The sequence below is a fragment of the Bubalus bubalis genome, chromosome 1 (assembly GCF_019923935.1).
Source record: "Bubalus bubalis isolate 160015118507 breed Murrah chromosome 1, NDDB_SH_1, whole genome shotgun sequence".
Lineage (NCBI taxonomy): Eukaryota > Metazoa > Chordata > Mammalia > Artiodactyla > Bovidae > Bubalus > Bubalus bubalis.
The window spans coordinates 32168967-32191543 of record NC_059157.1 but is presented as its reverse complement, the minus strand read 5'-3'; the positions used below and the strand labels follow the sequence as shown (position 1 = coordinate 32191543).

The 22577-nt window shown below is 40.2% G+C and overlaps 1 protein-coding gene and 1 pseudogene across 9 annotated transcripts in view; both read left to right on the top strand.

Moving 5' to 3' along the window:
* The window catches only part of TENM3 (teneurin transmembrane protein 3), a 1064917-nt gene that overhangs the window by 657291 nt on the left and 385049 nt on the right, over positions 1-22577 (top strand). The window lies entirely within an intron of this gene.
* On the top strand, positions 2958-10511 carry LOC112581071 (annotated as a pseudogene).

The window sequence follows — 22577 nt, the reverse complement described above, 5'->3', positions numbered from 1 at the left end:
CCTTCATTTTGAGAAAATAACATTAGTAATGCTCAAAATTCTCCAAGCTAGGCTTCAACAGTGTATGAACCAAGAACTTCCAGGTGTTCAGGCTGGATTTAGAAAAGGCAGAGGAACCAGAGATCAAATTGCCAACATCCGTTGGATCATAGAAAAAGAATTTCAGAAAAATATATACTTATGGTAAAACCTTTGACTGTGTGAATCACAACACACTGTGGAAAATTCTTCAAGAAATGGGAATATCAGATCACCTTACCTGCCTCCTGAGAAACCTTTATGCAAGTCAAGAAGCAACAGTTAGAATCAGACATGGAACAATGGACTAGTTCCAAATAAGGAAAGGAGTACGTCAGAGCTGTATATTATCACCCTGCTTATTTGACTCATATGCAGAGTACATCATGTGAAATGCTGGGCTGCATGAAGCACAAGCTGGAATCAAGATTGCTGGGAAGAAATAGCAATAACCTCAGATATGCAGATGACCCCATCCTTATGGCAGAAAGTGAAAAGGAACTAAAGAGTCTCTTGATGAAAGAAGAGAGTGAAAAAGCTGGCTTAAAACTCAACATTCAAAAAACAAAGATCATGGCATCTGGTCCCATCACTTCGCGGGAAATAGATGGGGAAACAATGGAAACGGTGACGGACTTTATTTTCTTGGGCTCCAAAATTCAGTGTGGACAGTGATTGCAGCCATGAAATTAAAAGACACTTGCTCCTTGGAAGAAAAGCTATGAGAAATCTGGACAGCATATTAAAAAGCAGAGACATTACTTTGCCAACAAAAGTCCCTATAGTCAAAGCTATGGTTTTTCCAGTAGTCATGAATGGATGTAAGAGTTGGACCATAAAGAAGGCTGAGTGCCAAAGGATTGATGATTTTGAATTGTGGTGTTGAAGAGGACTCTTGAGAGTTCCTTGGACTGCAAGGAGATCAATCCAGTCAATCCTAAAGGTAATCAATTAGAATATTCATTGGAAGGACTGATGCTGAAGCTGAAGCTCCAATCCTTAGGCCACCTAATGGGAAGAACTGCCTCATTAGAAAAGACCCTGATGCTGGGAAAGACTGAAGGCAGGAGGAGAAGGGGATGACAGAGGCTGAGATGATTGGATGGCATCACTGACTCAATGGACATGAGATTGAGCAAGCTTTGGGAGTTGGTGATGGACAGGGAAGCCTGGTGTGCTACAATCCATGGGGTCACAAAAAGTCAAACACAACTGAACGACTGAACAACAACAAAAAGGTTTTTCCTTACTTTGTTTTGCAATTATTCATTCAACAAACATAGCCACGGTGTTACGTCTTTCTCTTCAGGGGCTGCAAAGCTGAAAGCCAAGACCTTCCAGGGTTGGAAGTGAAGAAGCTTAGTAATAACTCTAATAGAGCTCCAGATACTTGTAATTTCAGAGCTCTTCATCACATTTTTGTTTCTTTCATTATTTTTGCATTAATTTCTTGTTATTTTGGGCACTACAGCATTCATCTGTCCCTTTTTGCCTCTAAAGGTTAGCCCTTTAGCCAAGTGATCCTTTTACTAATCAAGTCACCAAATCTTTTTTGTTTCCTGGACTGCATCTAAGTTATGTTTGATTTTGAATTCTGCTTTTTCTTTGTTAGCCTCCTGATGTTTCTTTGATTTCCATTCTTTCTACTTAAAATCATATTGCCATCAAAAGCTGTAAAATGAGTCTCTTTCACACTGGATATTTTTTAAAGAAATTTTCCAAACATAAACTGCTATAACATTTTGTCAAAAAATGAACTCGCATGACTTATATTATATATTTTTCACCATGGCAGTCAAAACTATTTGCCAAAGTGGAACTCAATTTTCTACTTTTTATTCCCACTTAACATTTCCAAATCACTTCCAAAATTTCAACATGATTATTGAATACTTTGTCTTACTTTCCTACTTGAAATCTTGTCACTGCTCTATAGTTTCATCAAATTCAACCTATTTATTTATTTCAAAGCTACTCTTGTCCCTAGAATACAGGGAACATATATATTACTTCATTCACATTTCTGCATTTCTTTTGTCTCCTTTCCTTACATCTAGAAATTTTTATTTCTTTCCTCCAATTCTCTTGATTCCTGGCTCCATAAAATGTCTGTTCACCAAAAACAAGAAAGAAGTTGAATCAATCTTCTTAGGAAGATTTCAATCCTCTAAGCTTATCTTTCCCTGGTCTCTTAGACAGTAAAGCGTCTGCTTGCAATGCAGGAGGCCCAGGTTCGATCCTTGGGTCAGGAAGATCCCCTGGAGAAGGAAATGGCAACCCACTCCAGTATTCTTGCCTGAAAAATCCCATGGATGGAGGAGGCTGGTAGGCTACAGTCCGTGGGGTTGCAAAGAGTCAGACATTACTGAGCAACTTCACTTTCACTTTCCAGCTTATCTTTCTTGTTATTTAAACACCAAATAATCTTATCTTCCTTTCTTTACCTGAGATTCCTCTGAAGACATCATAATGGACTATTTTTATTGGCTGCCATTCTGTGAATAAACCACATACTTTCTTGACACTTGGCTTGATCATGCTAAGCTGGCAATCTGCCTTACCTTCCTACCTACTGTTCATGGGTAATCCTGCCAGCTTTTGTGGCTTCACTTAAGTACATCTTCATTTTTATTGTTCCAAAGTGCAACTAGCTGACCTACCGCCAAATTCCCATGGTGTCTTTCACTCTAGTTCTTCCGTGACATTTAGCATTTACTGCATTGTTGTTGTTCAGTCGCTAAGTTGTGTCCAACTCTTTGTGACCCCTTGGACTGTAGCACTCCAGGCTCCTGTCTTCCACTCTCTCCTGGAGTTTACTCTAATTCATGTCTATTGAATGGGTGATGCTATCTAACCATCTGATTTTCTGCTGCCCCCTTCTCCTTTTGCCTTCAATCTTTCCCAGCATCAGCATCTTTTCTAATGAATCAGCTTTTTGCATCAGGAGGTCAAAGTATTGCAGCTTCAGCAACAGTCCTTCCAATGAATATTCAGGGTTTTCTACATTATATTGAATTTATCTATGTATCTATCTTTTTCTCTCCCCTCTATCTTAAAAGCCTAGAAAAGAGGTGCTAGGCCTTAAAAGCAAAAGAACAGAAGAGCTACACCCAAAACAGGTGCCCAGTTAAATTTTTCAACAACCAAATGAAGAAATGTTCATTGAACTACGCATAATGTCAGAAAGTTTGTGGGAGGAAGAAAGAGAAAAACTTAGTTCTTTGTAGATGAACATTTTGGTCTTCTTGGTGGGGAAATAGATATTTGTATACTCCAACCTACAAAAATATGTTATAAAGAGCTTTATATTGTGGAAGTGTTTTTAAAACTACATCTGTGAAAAGGAGAATGAATGCATTGGCTTCCATGACATACGGTTTTAATTAGAATTCAGACCATTTGTGCAGCCCTTATTATGGTTTCTTCTTATTTGCATTCACTGGATTTTCTTTCCTAAATGATTTATACACTTGCATAACTTGAAATTTTAAGCATTGAATTTATTGCACATTGTCATTATACATTAAAATTATTTTTATAATCTTGAGTACTTTAATAGATCATATGTTCTTATGCATATAATTTATGTTAGGAATTTTTTCTAGCAAGCTTTACACTGTCATTTGGAGCACTTTAGAAATCAATATCATAGAATCCTATAAGGAGAAAAAAATATTTCCAAAAGTACTCCCCTGTGTTCCCATTAATTTGTGTATTATCAAAGTCTTTATTAGGAATATAGTTGCTAATGTAAGCCTATAATAAACAGAGTATAATTGAATTTTCAATATTTTGTCATCTGGGAGTAATTTCCTTACAAGACCTCTGCTCCATCTTCTGACTAATTGTCAGCAGTTACTCAGTATTACCACAGTAATGTCACCAAACATCGTAAAAATATCTACCTGATTGCATTATATTTAAAGATATTCATTTCAAGCTCTTGGTATTTTCTCTTTAAATTATTTACCTCAATTTTAAATATCATTTAGAATGCAGTAAATGTAATGAGCCGACATGTTTTGAAAATACAAATTCAGACGTGAGTGCAGATTTGTTGGGTAGACAGTAAAGACAGTCATGTTGGGAGGCCCAGAGCATCGGAACAGCCTGGTGGTAGAGCGGGGGACTGGCTGGACCAGTCAGGGCTCCTGCTTAGACAGTGGACATCAGACCCTCTCCTTCACTGGGTTCAGCTTGCTTTTTGGTCTGTTACTTTTTTTTTTTTTTTTTTGTCTTTTCTGTGATCCTCATCTGGGTGGATCAGATTATGACACTATTATGCTAAATGATATCCTACATATTATCAAATCTAAAGGCAATAACAGTTGAACATGCTAGACATAGGTGCATTGGTGGGAAAGAGGGGAAAACTTTACTGCTGGTGGTGCCATATGGTTAGAATTGAACCTTTTTCTAATCCAGAACGCAAGACAGCATCCCTGGGACAATTCGGGTTTCTCTGTTGTTCCAATATAATCAATACTGTCTCCTTTCACTCTTACACATGTCTTGATTTGGTCATTAAATTAAATGGTCACTCAACCTGTAACACATTTTTAGTTTAGCACTTCTTTTATTTCCCAGACGGCTTGCTAATGACCTGTCCAGTTAGATTGCAACGATTGTGTTCCTACTCAGGAATTCTACATTTGACCTATTTTGCAAAAACTCAGACTCTTTGTTCAACAGTCAAATACTGTTCAACAATTAAATTTTGACTGTGGATATGAGCATGGTCGTTTTTTTAATCCTAACATTTTCATCGTGTGCTTGTCAGTGATACAACATGTATATAAAACACAGCATATAAATATATGATGATATGCATATGATTTAACATTTTTAATTTGGAAGAAAATTTTCCAAGGAGGAGTCTTCACAGTGTATGAATGCAGGAAGGCCTGGTGATGCTAACCTATTGTACACGCTTATGTGTGTTCTCAATTAACTTCATTGCAACAACGTTCGAGGGGATATTTTATCATGTGATCATGGAAAGGGACATCTCTGTATGTGAGTCAAATCAGCACATTTGGCAAAAATGAGAAGTTGTGGTTTCAGATGGCATAGCTGAACTCAGGTAAAGCAAACATTGACGGGTACCCGCGATGCCCAAAGCCCTGTGCTCAGCTGTGGGCTGAGCAGAGAGAAGGCAGCTTCCTTGAGGGGATTGTGGCTCAGAAGTGGAAGTGGACGGCTCCCAATTAGCAGTCAGCTTCTCCCTGCAGACTGTGCTCAGCTTCTCAAAGGCAGTGAGGGTAGGTTATTGTTACTCCTATTTTATAAATGAGGAAAGTGAGGAATAGAGAGATTTATCTCTTTGTCTGTCTTGAGCATCTCCTTATGCCACGGTGGTGAACCAGACAGATACATCCTGTCCTCATGGGGATTTGCAAGTCTAGTGAGAGAAACAGAGCTTCCACAAGCTCATGAAATCACTCCACATCTAAGGAAAGGAGCTAGCTTAGGTGGACTTAGCTAGTTTCGGGGTGGATGAGGGATGGAGGTCTTTGAATCAGGGGGTCAAGGAAGTCTTTCCTGAAATGTGACAAGTTTAATCCTGAGACTTTAAAGATCAGAATGAGTGGGTCAAGAGAGGCAGTGGGAGAGGTTACAGATAGAAAGAAAGCTCCGCGAAGGCCTAAGGAATGCAAGAGCTTGCAGGAGCATTTGAGAACCTGAAGGCAGAACACTAAAGGGTAACTTAACCATCAAGGCGGGTGTGACTTATGAAATAAGGCTGGTCAAGAAAGCTGGGTTTGGCAGAGCTTGGTTTTTAAAGGCACATGAACTTGCAGCAAATATATGTTGGGCCCCACAAGTCTGTCCCCAGCCCTAAATTGCAGTGGGAAGCCATGAAAGGGAGAGATGTGATCCAATTTGCCCAATATCCCAGAGCTAAAAATTCCAAGAGCTGGAATCAGTCTCAGGCCAAGCTGATCTCAGAGCCCCACCCCACATTCTAACACACCATTTCCCCAGAGACTTGACAGTGACTGAGAATGTGGCAGAAGGTGCATGCATAGAGAGGCACCCACAAAGCATGTGGTGATTCTAAGCAAGGAGAAGTCACATCCACTGGGACTTTAGTTTTAAAGTCCAAGGGAGGAGGAGGTGGCATATGTCTGGAGGCTAAAGGTTCAGGAAAAGGAAAGAACATAAAATGGAGCAGACACGGAACCCATGGAAAAGTAAATAGTTCACCTCCACTGACATGTGCCACCCCTGGGGGATGTGCACAGGGAATTGCAAAGGTTGGTTGAAGAAAGACTGACTGGGGCTTGTCTGGGACTCTGTGATCTTTGTATATAATTCAGGAATTATCAAAGAGTCAGGGTAGGTATCTGAGTCAAATAATATGACTAGAGCTGCGCTTTAAAAATAATACCATAATGAAAAAGAATTTGTATAACTGAATCACTTGCCTGTATAGTAGAAATTAACACAACATTGTAAATCAACTAGACTTTAATGAAATAAATTTTTTAAAAATAAAATAAATTTTTTAAAATGAGGGAATTCCCTGGTGGTCCAGTAGTTAGGAATCGGCACTTTCTCTGTCCTGGGATAGGTTCAGTCTCTAGTGGAGGATCTAAGATCCTGCAAGCCATGCCATGAGACCAAAAATAATTTTTAAAATAAACATTAAAAATATTTCTGTGTATATATATACACACACACACATATGTATATGTATATAAGCTCTATCCTGTCCAACTCTTTGTGACCCCATGGACTGCAGCCTACCAGGCTCCTCTGTCCATGGGATTATCCCAGTGAGAATACTGGAGTGGGTTGCCATGTCCTCCTCCAGGAGATCTAGCCCATCTAGGGACTGAATCTGTCTCTCGCATTGCAGAAGGATTCTTTACTGCTGAGCCACTGGGGAAGCCCAGTACCTATGTATACCCACACCTATATCCAGAGTATAAAGACTGGCTCTAGAGTCAGACTGCCTGATCCCATGTTCAAGTTACACCACCAACTAGTTCTGTGGCCTTAGATAGTTTGCTTCATCTCTTGGTGTCTCCATTTCCTCAAGTTTAAGCGGGGTTAATCATAGTGGTGAAGATTGCTGCCATGGCCTGCCTGCCATCTGCCCCACACTGTGGGGGTTGCTCCAAGATGTTGCTTTGTATCTGATGGCCCGTGCTCTGGAACCACTGCAAAGAAGATTTTTAAAGGCAGTTTAGTAGCTGAATTTGTGGACCATTTTGGAGCACATTTTTTTTTTGTTTGAAAAGGTGAACACTAGCCAAGATTTCAGGCAAACAATGAGCAAGAAATTTCCCTTCATCATGGAAGTTTATTACAAATCTATTGAACACTCTAGAATGTACATAGTCAAAAAACAAGCTCAAGAAAAATGGCTGAACAGCAAAAATTAGAAATTACCATCGATCAAGGTTTGCCCTATTTCATAGTAGCAGGCAGGATTAAAATTCCATAGTTGACATGGATGATTTTTAAAATATTTAAGGCCAAATGTAAATTCTAATTAAGTCAGAGGTTTTATTCTTTGGGCTGACTGTGAAGAAATTGATGGAAGGTTTATGTTTTGAATGGAGTTATGTTTATACTACTCAGAATAAAGTGGTTCTCAAAAATAATAATAATAGCACCAACTTCACAATGCTGTTGAACAGAGTAAATTAGATGATCATTGTAGAGAGTTCCCAGGGCGCTTGACTTACAATCAGTACTCAATGCCTGTTCACTACTTCAGAAAAAGAACTGGTGCAGGAACTCCTGCAGGAGCTAGTTAAGATTCAGCTAGAGTGAAAGGAAAGGAAAAGTTAAGGGATGGAGTGCAAGGACAAATCACCACGTTTGACCAGAAACTCCATAAGAGAAGGAGCCACAACCACTTGGCTTCCCATCACATCCCCCCATGGCTCGCCTGGGGCCTGGCGTGGAGGACGCGTGTGATATACGTGGATTTGAACTGAACTCACCCATGATGTGCTCAATAAATGCATGTGTTCTGCTGTGGATCCATTTTGTTCGTGGGTAGCATATGCATATGCTGCTGATGATATGGATCCGTTTTGATAATATCAAGACAAACATCTTGAACTCCACATAAAAAAATAAACTAACAGAGGGAGAGATACTCAACATTTATTATTTCAAATGTCTCCCAACTGTGAGGGTTTATGTTAGCTCGCAAAACTCACCAATTTCCAGAAATTTAACCAAGGCCACGTCTCACTTTGCCAATTCAGCAGGCGGGCGATTGGTTCACTGGTGACGCAACTGAGGTTAACCCAGGCTTTGGCTGACATCCCAGAATAATCTAGGGACATCTTCTTGAAAGTCTCTGCCACGTGCCCTCTCTGCCTTCCTGACCTGGAAGCTCCTCTTGTTGGGCCCCCCACCCCACGTGTGGGGGAAGTGGATGAGTTTGTGGGATGGACGACTGCTCTCACTGCCTCTGGGTTCAGCCGAGGACCCACGTGCACCGGAAACCTCCCTGTGCTGGAGCTTTTCCGCTGACCTGGTCCTGGTGGGAGGTGTGTGCTCCGATCAGGGATGAGATGGACAGCTGAACGGGGACCTGACCGACGTTGAACCCAGGCGTGAGAACAGGTGCTTTTGACAGCTAGGAAAGAATTGGTCTGAGAATCCCCCTGACAAAGGGGAATCAGAGAAATTAGAGACAGGAGAAAACCTATTAGTCAATTCCCTTGCCAAAGATAAATTGATCCCTAGTGTGTCTTCCTAGTTTCCTGTCCTCTGCAGTTATATCTGTGTCAACGTGTAAGGATGAGGGGCCCGGGGGATATGGACGAAAGAGGCAGGACTCCAGGCTGGGTTAGGTACTGGAATAAAAACAGATCTGTAGGCATTAAAGGAAAAGGAATGATATGGGGGAAGAAGAGTTGACCTTTTTTAGGGCTGGAGATTTGAAGAGAGATAGAAAATCCCATGCAAGAGTTTGTGGTTATGGTTTTCTTAATGAAGAGCTGAGTATTATTTATCCAAAGGGAAGAAGGGTTCTTATTCAGCATTGGCTCATTTTTTGCCACAAAGTAAAGGTGTTGAGTAAATATTTTTGACATCACAAGATTAGAATATGTGTTTTGCTTTGGATTCCAGTGACAGAGAAGCCTCCTGGGATAATATGCTCATACAATGTATTGAAGAGGGAATTGTATGATAATTAGCTAAAATGTGGATTTAATTGACTATCTATAGTCACTTAAGCGTGCCAAAGAATCCTGTTGCTAAAGATAAGATCATATTGAGATGCAAGCAGGTAGAGAATGATCAGTTCTTATTTGCTTAGACCATTTTTCTCATCTTGTATAAGAAGAAAGGAGATGATTCTCAAAGAAGCTGTGCATTAGGCCTTTGTCTTGCTTTTAATCACAGTAAACTAGATGGCTGATTAATTGAATTGACTTAGATTGTCTGACGTTTTTTCACTGCTTCGTATTTTTTGGATGTTTTCAAATTGTACGCAGACATTTTGTCGCATGTCTCACATTCACAATGACAGCTGAGCAGCGTCATTCCCAGCCAGGCTCAGCCCCTGTCTCATTCACCGTGCAAGTGAAGGACTTGGGCAGGAAGCATTAAGAGCGACTTTCCTTCTCTTGTAATATATTCATTTTCCAAACTCATCATCAGGGTACACTCTCCTTGATGCTGTTTTCTTCTTAGATTTCAAGTCTTTGGCGCTAAGACTGCCGCTCGAATTCCAGCCCCCCATGACCCTAGACACTGGCCTGATCTTCAGCCAGATCCACTCTGAGCTCAAAAGACAGGCCCAGGGTGGGGCCACAAGCCCCCAGTTCATCTGACCTTTAAAAACCTCTTTTCATGAGCCCGTTGTCTTGATCCCACTTCCGGCTTGTGAGCTCATGTGATTCAGGGCACCTGATGCCAGGCCCAGGTGGCGTCTTGACCCCCTGATGTTCAGGTCATGGCTTCCCCCATGCCTGTCACCCTGTATGCTTCTCACCGTCCCAGATCCTTATCTGAAACCCACAGGCTGGGACCACACACAACCGACCCTCCTAAGAAACAACTGATGTGACGCTTATTGAAACAGTAAGAAGGCTTCACTCAGGACAGCTGGCAGCGGTGCCCGATGATTGTAGTGTTACTAGAGCTGAACGATCGAGTAGGTGGGGGACTTACCACCAAGGAGTAGGCTGGGGGGATTCATGGATATAGCAGTATCACGAGGGGATGTCAGGCGTGGCGGAGTTCTTGTGAAACTGACTTAAACGGACAGTTCTTGTTGAAGGCAGGCCAAGGTCTTATGCAGCAAAGGTGGGGGAGTGAGGATATATTCAGTTGTGGAGGGAGAGGGATTCTCTCTGGACACATGTGGCCGGAGTCTTGTTAAAACCGGGCTGTGCCGGCCCCACAGGAGGGGCTGAGCTCTCAGAAGAGTGTGTTATGCGGTAATGTTTATTTGAAAGTTTCTTCCTTGGTGGCTCAATGGTAGAGAACCCACCTGGCAATGCAGGAGATGCAGGAGAGGCAGATTTGATCCCTGGGTTGGGAAGGTCCCCTGGAGAAGGGAACAGCAACCCACTCCAGTGTTCTTGCCTGAAAAATCCCATGGACAGAGGAGCCTGGCAGGCTGCAGTCCCTAGGGTCACAAAAGAGTCAGACACGACTAAGTGACTGAACAACAAACAATAATATTTAAAAATTGTTAAAAGTCCTCTTCACAAGAAAAAATAAAATTGTTACCATATATTGTTGTTGCTCAGTCATTCAGTCGTGTCTGACTCTTTTGTGACCCCATGGACTGTACCCGCCAGGCTCCTCTGTCCTTGGGATTTCCCAAGCAGAAATACTGGAGCGGGTTGCCATTTCCTTCTCCAGGGGATCTTCCCAACCAGGGCCTGAACCCGCATCTCCTGCCTGGAAGGCAGATCCTTTACTTCTGAGCCGCCTAGTGATGGATATTAACTCGACTTAACAGTGGTGGTCATTTTGCATGTATACAAATACCAAATCATTGTGTTGTACCTCTGAAGTGAATATAGTGCTGTATGTCCATTATATCTAAATAAAAAGAGATAAGTACAAGAGAAAGTTAGGGTTAAAAAAAAATGGTCAAGGAGAGAGCGTTTGTCAGTATGAAAAGCACCAGTTTTATCCTAAAACCTTGTATAAAAAGTCAGGTCTTTATGGCTGTACCAGTGGCAGGACTGTTTCCAGGGACAGACAGTGCTTGCGTTCAAACTCATTTCACCACAGGCATCCTCAGACAGAGGGTCATTTTTTAAAATTGGGATACAATTGCTTTACAATGCTGTGTTAGTTCTGCTGTAAAGCAACACGAATCATCTGTATGCACGCAGATATCCCCTCCCTTTTGGATCCCCTTCACAATCCCACCAGCCCCCCTTGCCACCCATCTAGGTCACCACGGAGCTGAGCTCCCTGTGCTGTTCAGGAGAAGGTCATCTTTGTCTCCTCCCTTCTGCCACCCACATCGGGCCGGGAAATCTGGCCTGAAGCTTTCACTCAAGGCAGATCCTGGGATTCGAGGAGAGCCTGGGAAGATGGCTCTGTAACAATGCTCCAATCTTTCACACCTACCCTGCGAAGTAGATTTGATCAAATGAAGAAATACATGCGACTCACATGTGACATTTTATTCAGAGCCAAAATTATAAGGGAAGGGAGTTCATGTGTTTATACTCAGAGCAATTGGCCAAGTTTTCTTTCTAAACGTCTTGTGCCGTTCAGTTTATTTTTTCTTGAAAGTATCAACTGTTCTTCATTTAGTACCAGGACTTAGAGAGAAGACTGTACAGTGAAGGCAGGTAGGAGTCACTGAAGAGTTTTCTGGTTGTGCATGTTGAGAAACCAAGAGTACAAACAAAGAAAGGGATTTGGTATATTAATGGCCTTCACCTTCCCCAAAATTTGTACTTAAGTAGCCCTTGAACAAGTTAGAAAATTAGTATGGTGAATGGGCTGTTTTGGCTCCTTTCCATTGGCTTTTCAAAATGCCACCAATATTGAAATATTTGTGTTTGCTTGGCTGGCAGAGCGGATACTCAAGGTTCTCCAAAAATGCAACTCTCTTCTGGCAACTTGAACCTTCACACTGGCCTTCCCCTTGTCTCCACAGTTTCCTGCTTACTCCCTCCTCTAATTACTCTTCCTTTTTTCAGAGTCTTTTCATGACTCTTTTAATGTTCTCCTTTATTCCCTCTTGCCTGCATTCCACATTTCTTTTCCACCCCCGGCTTTATTTGGCTACAAGTGCCAAAGACTTGTATTGAGTCTCAAGGCTGAAGAATAAGCACCATCTTCCACAAAACAACTGTATGGATTTTCTATTGAAAATAGCATTCTCCTGGCCTCAGTGCACAGGGATTTAAAAGCTAGATCGACAGCCCCCCAAAGAAGAGCTTCGTGAGACAGATTAGCAAAGTGTTCTTCAGCTCTTGACTCATTTTTCCGTATATGAAATGTTTTACCACAAATGCATCATCACATATCCCAAAAAGAAACCTCCTTCTGCTTGTCAAAGTCAAATTCAGACTTCATCCAGACATTAAATCAAGAGAAGTGTGAGCGTGAATGTGTCTGTACACGCAAGGGATCTTATAAGGTAGATCTGGCAAGTGGACCTCTTACTGTATGTCTTGTATAACAGGTTACCAGGACTCTGTCCCACAAAGATTTGTCACAATACTTGGTACTTATTGGGTAGAATAACTTATCTGTGAAAAGTTATTTTTTAAATAGGTAAAAATAAAATGACTGGAAAGTGAAATTTTTTTTTTAAAAAAAGGGAATTTTTATGGTCTGTTTATCCTTTTTTCTGCCCCTAAAGATAAATTATTTCAACAAGCAACTGATATAAACTGAGAGTTTCTTTAAGTGGTTAGAAGATGACAGGTGTATGTATTTTAATTCTTTCAAGAGACCCAGTGTTTACAGAATCAGTTATCATTCATATTATTTTTCAATAGCATTCTTATAAAGGAACTAGATGGACACCTAAATTGAATTTTAAAAATTGTGTCACCTTTGATCCTGTACCTAGGAAAAGTAATGTTTACCTTACAAAGATGAAAACTCTACTGAGGATATTATAAATGAACATCGCGTTATTATGTCATAAGTGGCAGAGTCTCACTACTTACTGACTTTAAATGTAAGAAAGAGAAGGTGAATCCTGAACAGAATAGTGAGTCACTGTTTGGAGAAAATCAATCGTCCAATCAATCAGAATTCACAAAAGAATCTTTGTGGCTTTGGCTTAAACATTTTAGTAAACACATCACAGCATGATTAGGAACCCTAAAAACTGTGAACAGTCAGTAATTTATCCCAAGAGTGGGTTCTTACAAAAGAGAACCTCTCAAGAAAGTTTGGGGACTAATAACTCAGAAGGATTTTTAACATTATATATTTTTGAAAGTGTTTGTGCTTTGAAGACAAAGAATAATATACAAAATAAAATTCTTAAATTCTAAGGGATAGTAATTAGAAATTTTAAAAAATTATTTAGTCTTGCTTTGGGATTGCTCTTCTCCATGTGGGTAAGTAAATATGTAAGCATACATCTGTTCCCTTGAATGGAGAATGGGGTTTCACAAATTATGAAGAGCTTAAGAACTCTTGGGAATTATGCTTTTTTTTCAACCATCTGGATATTGCAGGTTGCTTTTCTTTTCTCGGTGGTGCTCTCTTCTTCGTTCCAGTTGTTCCCATCCTAGCTCAGAGCTCCATCACCACTTCTCTAGGATTCACCTCCTACCTGCTCCCCCTAACTTGTCAATCTTCCCTCTCCACCCTCTGCCATGACTAAGGCGAGCTTCCCAAACACCGTTTCTTTTATGTCATTTTGCTGAAAAGCAAACTTCTGGTGATGATGATAATAACACTAATAATGTACTAAATATTTATTGAGTGGTCCTACACACTAAACTTTGTTTGATCTTTTGATACGTTTTCTCATTTAATCTTCAAGGCAAGCTTACAAGGTGTGTTTGAGTATTAACCATGTTTAATAGATAACAGTTTGAGGCTTAAGCATTTAGGTACTTTGCTGGGGCTTCCTCAGCAACTTAAACCCATTCCTTGTCCTCTCACCCTGCAAATGTAAAATATTCTGCCTGACTTCCAGGCACCTTCTTGTTTCCAATGTAATTTTTTCTCTGAAACATTTGGTAGAAGGTTAACTTCATGGAACATCTGGAAATTGACTGCTATTTTGTTGCATTATCTTGCTTTTGCATCTGAAGTTTAGTTGTTAAATGAAATTGAATGTGAGACTCTCTAGCTATCCCAGTTTCTTGAAAATGTTTATCTGTATTTACGAACCCAAGAACCATTTTGAAAGGGTCAGGGGCCAATGACCAAAAGGAGCTGACCCTACTCCAAGACAAGAGGCTGATAACCAGCATGCAGACAGGTGAAGGGGTGATGCTGTGGGCAGAAGCTGCTGAAGCCCTTCTTTCGTACTGCTTTCCCTAGTCAGGGTTTCAAGTCTGGTCCCTTTCATAACTGGGACTTTAAACATCAATTATATGGTACGGTCCCTATAGAAATGTCTAAAGTCATAAAGGAGGGAAAAAGGAAGATGCTGTTCTCCATACATCCCACATCATTAACATGTCAAACGTCCTTCCCATTTAAATGAAACTGGGATGTTTTCCAACTTTTCATCTTGACTGTGAGTCTAGTTGCCTGTGTCGGGAAGCGAGGGAGGCTCAGATCAAAGTATTAGTTTTGTGTTTCTACTCATCTGATCCCCCCAGCCAGCTGGCCTTCCCACCTGCCCCACCAACTCTGCTCAGAAATTACACATTCAAACAACTTATCAAAACCAGACCCCTGTTGTAGCCATTTCTGCCAAGTGAGCCAATTTGGGTTTCATGGAGGAAATAAAGAGATTAAGGAACTACGCCCAGGCCAGAGAAATTAGGCTTCAAAATGGAGCAAAAGGAATTTTGCAGCCATTTTACCTGTTGGGGGAAAAAAAAAAAATGATGTGTAGTCATTTTAAAAATGAGTGATTTTAGCTCAGTGGTTCTGACCCAAGTAAAGAAATCTGAAATGTAGCTATTTAACAAAGACTGTGCAAAGCAGAGATTTCTGCAACTGTGCATCATATTCTAAACAAGTCGCCAACATCAATTATTATTTCTGGGCAAGCATAAGGCTGCACTTTCAAAGCCACGTTTTAGTAGATGACTCTTTAAAGGTCACTTTATGAAGCATAAGATAATTCCTTCGAGGGCGCCCGGAGCCCACCTCCCTCGGTCGGGTTTTATGTTTCATTGACTGTATTAGCATTGAACTCTTTAAGAATGACAGGCTGCAGTCGGAGGATCCCAGGTGGGCCATGGGATCTGCGGGGCCAGCTGTTCCTTAGCTCAGATAATTCTTCTTTTTGAGATTTACAGATCCGTTTGCATTTGACAGACCCGGCATGTCTTTGTACTGCCCAGTCCTGATGTTTTTAAAGGAAAGCAGCTTAATAATTTATTAACTGCTACATTTCCTCTGGGCTTTATCTGTGTGATGCTGAGTTGAGTCCCAGAACATGATAAATCGGAAGAATTTTGCAGAAGCCCATTCTCGAAGACAGCCAGGGCCTCTTTGTTATTGAGGTTGTTGCTGACTCCTGTTGGTTTACCTGGGTGGACGGCGGCAGAAAACAATCAGCTCTGGGAAGTGGGACTGCCACGTCGGGGCTGAGGTTGCCGACAAAGTACCCTGATCTGTGAGAGAGTCCGCAGTGTAATGACAGTGACGTGGCCGCAGCGTGTTCTGAGGCATTCCTGAATTGTCTGGATGCGCCAGCGACATCATGCCATCTCAGCTGTGTGCCTTCCCTCGCGGGATCCTCTCAGCCCAAAGCACCCTGCTGTCCCCACGCCTCTACTTCTTCAGAACCTTGGCCATGTTTTGTTTTATTAATTTTTATTTTATAGTAGAGTACCGTTGATTTGCCATGTTGTGTTAGTTTCAGGTGTACGGCTAAGTGATTCAGTTTTATACACACACATACACATCTCCACTGTTTTTCAGATTCTTTTCCCATATAGGTTCTTGCAGAATTCTTACAGTTGTCCATGTTTATAGCTGCTCTCAAAAATGGCTTTGTTACCAGTCACTTTTATTGATCCTCTTCAAAATGGCTCTCACCTTGGCCTTCTTTGAATTGTTTACAACATTTGCAGATCCTACTTTACATGAGGATGACTGTTAGCTTTTGCCCAGTACTGGGCCGAAAGGCCACGGTCTCTGTGGCCATATTATCTTGGTAATTCCTGTCCAGCCCAGTGCAGTATCCTGCCTATGGTAGACGCTTATCCACTGAATACAGTTTTAGAGAATAGTTTTTAATTCTGTGCCCCAATCCTTTCCCATGTTTCTTGTCCCTTTTCTAATTGTGTGTTATGTTTTACCAATGCTTGTGAAACTTATTTTAGCATTGTTGTTATTCAGTTGCACAGTTGTGTCCAACTCATTGAGACCCCGTGAGCTGCAGTACTCCAGGCTTCCCTGTCCTTCGCTATTTCCCAGAGTGTGCTCAAACTCATGTCCATTGAGTCAGTGATGCCATCCAACCATCTGAACCTCTGTCAAAATAAATAACTTTTAGAGATGTTAGTGTTAAAAGCAATAGTGTTGGTCGTTTAGTCATGTCTGACTCTTTGTGACCCCATGGACTGCAGCCTACCAGGCTCTCTATCCATGGGATTCTCCAGGCAAAAGTACTGGAGTAGGTTGCCATTCCCTTCTCCAAGGGATCCTCCCAACCTAGGGATTGAACCCAGGTCTCCTGCATTGCAGGCGGATTCTTCAGCATCTGAGAGACTTTCATGTTAAACTAATAATAAAAATCATATCTGCCTCTCTGAGCTGGTCCTCCATTTTCAGAGATGTTCATGTATATAATCTGAGCATCCCATGAAGTTGTGACCACGCCTATGAGTAAGGAAGGGGAGAGTCCGCCTCTATAGATTAGGAACCAAGTCCTGGAGAAGTTAATTAACTTGTACAAAGTTGCACATCTGTTAAATCTCAGAAGTTAAAATCAAATTCAGATGTCCTAACAATTCCAATAGGACTCGCTCTGCTCATACATTTTTCTCATCAGATGGTTGTTGGGTGCCCACTGTCATGGCCTGTAGTTACAGTCAAATAAGACACTAGCTTCTGCCCTCAGGAGGCCTCCATCATGATAACACAGCCGCAGGGCTGTTAGGAATGATGGTGCAGCCATGTTTTCTCACTACTCAGACTGATGCACAATTAAAAAGCAGCATTCATTTTCTGTAACTGAGCAGATTCAATAAATATATTGGCGTTAATGATTATTTAGCTTGTAGCATCTTTTATTTAGAGGTCCATTCTAATGTACTGTATTCCCCACTTACTCTGTTTATAAATTACAGGGATTAATGAGTAGGAAACTCTCCACATTAAAGACATGATTGGCACCATTCTGCATACAGTTGGCACCTAATAAATGTTTGTTGGCTAATGCAGTAGGAATGCCCTCTATGTTTCTGGACTTATCCTTTCTTATAATTGGCTTCTTCCTCTGCAAAATTGAATAAAAACTAACTTTTGAAATGAAGTGGGAATAAATGGCATACTATTTAGTTTAAAGCAGTTTCAGGCATAAGTTGAACACATTGCTTAAACATTTTGGCCCTCAATTTTAAAACAGATGCTCCAGAGACTAGGATCTGACTAGCATTTCTCCCTGCTTTTTCGTTCACTTCACTCATAATTCAACCACAAGTATTCTCAAGTTACTGATATACCAAATTGAATGACTATTTTACTATTATGTTCTTCCAGCTCAAGTTTCTAAAAAATCACATTTTCAGCAAAAGGGCTCTGGGATTTCAATAGTTAAGGGTAATTCTTCCTCAAGGTTGTTCTCTGTCGTCATCATGGCCACCTGCTCTCCCATACAGAGTTGCGGTAATTAATAAGAGGCATTAACACGTCTGGTATCGCTGGGGAGAGGGAAAAACTGAAATCTGTGGAACAGCTTTAACTGTGAAGCAGTAAATGTTGATGCAGTCACCATCTTTCGCTGTACCACCCAACTTGAGATCATTTCCATGAGATGAAATAAATGGTATGCTCACACCCTAGTGTAACTTTCATAGATTTAATTACATGTCTCTGGAAATATGTGTTTGGCTACATGGTCAAGCCAGTCATCCATAACCAGCATTTCTGGGGGGAAAGAAGAGCTGGTGCTTAGCACAGAGGTGGGGATGGGAAATGCAGACCTGGGGGGGTGGATGAAGACATGAAGCCATGAGTTATCGATCTGTGGGGAGTACAACGAGGCTAGAGAAGGAGACGGAGGAGAAAGCCATCAACTCTAGAGGGAGACCTACATGTGGAGATGGGAGTGGAAACAGACAAGACAAGTGAGGAAGAGCAGAGAAAAGGGGACAGACTAGAGAGAGCATGTCATTACACCAATTAAGGGAGACGTTAATTTCTTGAGGAAGTGGGCCTTCCAAATGCAGGAGGTAAGCAAGGAAGCAGTGAGAAGCCAGAACAAGCTGTCTTGGCTATTTTTAAATGAAGTTTAATAGTAAATGAGAAGAGCTATTTAGGGGTACAAAATCGAAAGGAGAGGAACTAAATAAGGATGGGTATTTATTTTAGGGATTGATGAGATTTGTGTCTGTGTAGCCTGAAGTTAAAGATCCAATGGGGAAAGAGACAGTAAAGAATAATAAATGGCAGTTTGTCTTTGTGGGATAAAAGATACCATCAGAGTATTTTTCCTCTTAATGAGATCCATTTCCATCACCATCTCTACACAGCTCATCATTAAAAATAACTAACAGGAAATGTCTTTTTAAGCGACACGTTACTATACTTAAGTCCTTACATCTGAATCCCGTTGCTACTTATTTTCCTGCACTTGTTGACAAGTCATTAGGAAAGAGAGTGTTTACTTCAATATTACCTGTCATCTAAAAGAGTTCTAGTGCTTCAGTAAAAACTTGATGGATTAATACTATTTTAAAAACAAAGAAGCAAAATGCTATGAATGGTCCTGCCTGTATTCACAAGCCATAAATATAAGCATCTTTAGACATACATAAAAGTAAAATGAAAAACAAGAAAATAATAGCATAGAAAACTGGAGTTAAAGAAAATGAGGTGGTTAGGAATGTATGCAAATATTATATAATCAAAATATAGACACGATCATCTTACAAGTCTAATTTATTTAACATATGTACACTGCCCAGAAGACACTTTTTTATCTTATTTCACAATTTCATAATAAACACAATAATTAAATTATACAGTGTAGACATTGATAAACATAGCTAATGGACTTTACAGTTATCATTTTTTAAGATACAGGATTCCTTTCACTTGAGCCCTTGCTTAATATTATTTTTAAATACCATCTAATATCCTGCTATAGATTTTTTTCAGTAGACTGGTTAACAAAATGTCACCAATCCATGAGAGTTGGCAGGAAGTCAATGGCACTTTATCACAGAGGATCGCTGGCATGTTCATAATAATAATGATACTTCTCATATGCATTAACAATTTCCTTCCATATCTCAAAACCATTGGCTTTAATAGATACCAACTGAAAGGTAGCCAGCTTGATACTATGACACAACAGTCATTTAGAATTCTTATTCACTGACCAGAAACCACACGGTAGGGCAGAGAATATTTACAGGTTTTTTTTGCTGCAAACCCAGGGGAGAACCTTATGTAGATAGCACATGGTGATTCAAAACAAAATTTAGCTAGTAGAATAAAATAAATGCCACCCTTGGGCTATTTGAAAACCTGCAGTGTAGTTACTTAGGAAAGTCACCAGGACACCCAGGATGTCTCCAAGAGCCATGCTTGACCTGTAACTTCTTATGAAACAACTCATTGGTTTCTCCTGCTGTCTAGTTTATATTTGTTTCTCTGATAAAGAAATCTGAGTATGCTTTTTTAAATTAATTAATCTATTTTCAATTGGAAGATAATTGCTTTCCAATATTGTGTTGGTTTCTGCCAGACATTAACATGAATCAGCCATAAGTATGTATATGTCCCCTCCCTCTTGAACCTTGCTCCCACCTCCCACCCCATGAGTATGCTTTTTTATTACAGGGAGGTTTTATTAGCAGGAGGAGAAGGGGACAACAGAGGATAGGATGGTTGGATGGCATCACCAACTGGATGAACATGAGTTTGAGCAAGCTCTGAGAGTTGGTGATGGACAGGGAGCCTGGCGTGCTGCAGTCCATGAGGTTGCAAAGAGGCAGACACAACTGAGTGACTGAACTGAACTGAACTTTATTAGCAGCAGAGAAGAGTACATTTATCTATCCTGTCTCTACTTCCTTCCACCACTTGAGTATAAAAACAAAATTATTCTTGTACAATTGAAACGTATGTATGTATAGAAGAAATTGTTGTTCAATCACTAAGTCCTATCTGACTCTGCGACCCCATGGACTGTAGACCGGGCTCCTCTTTCCATGGGGTTTTCCAGGCAAGAATACTGGAGTGGGTTGCCAATTCCTTCTTCAGGGAATCTTCCCAACCCACGGATAGAACCCATGTGTCCTACATCTCTTAACAGGCAGATTCTTTACCACTGAGCCACCAGGGAAAACTTGAGCCCTAACCACATATACATCAAGTTGACTCCACTTAGCTTGGGGAAAACATAAGATCACATGCCAAAGTGATGTGGTAGTGATCAATGAACCAATGAATTGGGGTGGAATTTATTCTCTTAATAACTGAAGTCCAGTTTTATTGCATTTGAGAGCTGTATAATTTCAAAGAATTCTATGTGAGCTCTGAGGCGTGAAGTTCTACGTTTTCTGTTTTCATCGTTTATCTCTTTCATTTTTCATAGACACTGGATTATTTTCTGTCATCCTTCCCACAGTTGCTTGAAAATGTAGTCTAGAGAATTAAATTGATTTGTAATCACAAGTTCTTGATTTTAGACTTCAGATAAACTAAATTGAACCAGAATATTCTTAAAGCATAAACAACAGATTGCCTAAATTCCCAGCTCTCATTTCAAGTATTTGCTAATGTGGCATTGATCAATCTACAATTCCCAGACTGAGGAGAAGTGATAGGAATATTGGATTAAAAAAAAAATGCCGTACAGGCCAGAAAGATAAATTGTTTGGGTTGTCTTTTTGCAAGTTTGAGGTCACGATTCATTCATCTTGTTACTTTTCTATATCCCTTTAGTGGCTTCAATTGCAGGATTAAATATTGAATGGTGGCAGATCATTCAATACACAGGCTCTCATAGTTTGGCATTAGAAGGTTTTTCATGCTTAAAATGGAACTGGGTGCACACAGAATGCCAAAGATAATCGTGCTGATGATCTAGTCTGTGAGATTAATCCCTCAACAATATTATCAGACACTTTTAACACATTGATTTGTCCCTGATATGACATTTCTGAAACAAATGGATATCCTAAGCATCTTAAGAATAACACTGAGCTTCCTATACAGTCTGGTTTTCTTTCAGAAAATTAACCCATTAGCAGATTTGGCTAGAAACTTGCAACCCATTATAACAACCAATGTTCGTTACCACAAAAAGAAAAGTAAAATTTAAAAGATTCATAATCCTGTGGGGGGAGTATTAATTAAAGAGGATTAAAAAATAAAAATCGCCCTCATGGCTAAATATGCAGAATAGAAGTACTAAATCAATGCACTGTCTAATAAGTCTAATTAGACCAAGAATAGTCAAACCTCTGTTTAGTCTGAAATAGTATGCTTAGATATTTAGTTTGTTGTTTTCTTTATGCATTACAGGCATTGCTTACTTACTAAATCCATTTAAAAGGGAAATAAAAATAGTAAAGTTTCTAAATGTGTTGCTTAGCCGGGAGACCCAAAAGGCTTAAAGAATAAATGCATATACATTTTAAAAATAAAATGTTTTATTTATAAAACATAAAAATTAAAGTTTGACAAAAACCAAGAGTTCATTCACTTTCTCTCTGCCTGTGCAGAATTATTTTATTTCACATTTGTCCAGATTGTCTGAAATGCCCCCAGGTGATAATTTTTCATTCCTTTCTGAAGTTACTAAAACCCAGAAGTTCTTCAGGGTAAAATTGTTTTGGAGTGGTTAGGAAAGATTTTGCCTAAAATTTTCTTTCCATAGAACTAGCTCATTTCTCTCTCCTTGGATTATGCTATTTTAAGCCATTATAATAATTCCATATTGCTCCATAAACAGTTATGTCATATTTCACTTTTTTCTTCAACCTAAGCACATTTGGAATTTTTCTCATTTTCTCATAACTCATTCATTCTATGCCTTTCATCACCTGGATTTATCTCTGGCTCCCATCCAATTTATCCACATCTTTGTGGAGCATGAGGGTCGAAGTGAAATTTCACTGTTCTGATTAGGCCTTCTTTTAGAAGCAGTAAAAGTATATAGTCTTTAGAGTCAGACAACCCTGAGTTTGAATTCTATCTCTGCCACTTATGGCTATGAGACTTTCATCTGCTTATTAATATCCTCTGTGCCTCTGTTTCTTTACCCCTTAAAT